Source organism: Apteryx rowi, unplaced genomic scaffold (genome assembly GCF_003343035.1).
Source record: "Apteryx rowi isolate R43461 unplaced genomic scaffold, aptRow1 scaffold_538, whole genome shotgun sequence".
In the NCBI taxonomy this organism is placed as follows: domain Eukaryota; kingdom Metazoa; phylum Chordata; class Aves; order Apterygiformes; family Apterygidae; genus Apteryx; species Apteryx rowi.
In genome coordinates, this window is record NW_020450803.1 from 134,922 (window position 1) to 135,908 (window position 987).

The following is a 987-nucleotide window of genomic DNA, read 5'->3' on the forward strand; positions in this document are numbered from 1 at the left end:
GACAAATATCTTATTAAATAAGAGGTTTCTCAATACTGTGGTCATTGTTGAGATGCAAGTACCTTTTAAGTATTATTTTAGTATGAAAACAGTAGTAACATTAATATGAAAAGAGCAGCTGCTCTTCTGACAGAACAGTCATTTCCCTTTAGGAACTCTGATTTTCCTTTCACACCCTTGTAAACACCTTTTCATTTCTAAGCCTAGTAACTGTTATTGTGGCCAAATCCTGTAGCACTGTGTGCACATATGCACCCTCCTGTACTTTCCTGAAGCTTCAGGGATTTCAGTGTGACTTTATACAGACCTAGGTCTACTTCCTCACCAAAAACCCATGCTTCCTGTAAACTACATAAAAGCTTACACCCTTTCCCTCAGTCACTGTCATGAGCTATTAAAATGTCCCACACAAAGGCTTTTGTTTCTGGAGTCAAGGTTTTAATTACCTTTTTTCTGGTGTGCTTCCAGTGAAGCTCAGCAGATGAGACTAACACAAACAGGGATGACCCCAGGCCCAGGGCACGTTTAAAAACGAAGCGGCGCAAACCACCATCTCCCATTGTCCACCACGGTTCACATAACACTCAGAATTTGAGGACGGGGAGCTGCGAGGGGAGCCCGAGGGACGGCGGATCGGCGCTGGGGCCCTCGCCCGGACCTGACCTCGCGCTTCCAAAACGTCCGCCGCGGCCAGGCGGCTGAAAGGGCCGCGAAACCCCTGCGCTTTGCAAACCGTACCCAAAGCCAGTCCTGACAGGAAAACTGGGAGGTCACACACGATGCACTGTGGGATTTTGTGGGGGTTTCGCTGTTGCTCTGAATAAGCAGCCTGCTCCGCGGCCCGTCCAGGCTGAAGGGCAACACCTTCCTGCTAAAGCTCCCCGGGGAGGCTCGGGGGTGCCTCGCCAGGGGCCTCCAAGGACGGTGCCTCCCTCCGGAGCTCGCCTCGCCCGCTCGCCGTTGTGCCCCGGCCGCGCTGGCGGCGCA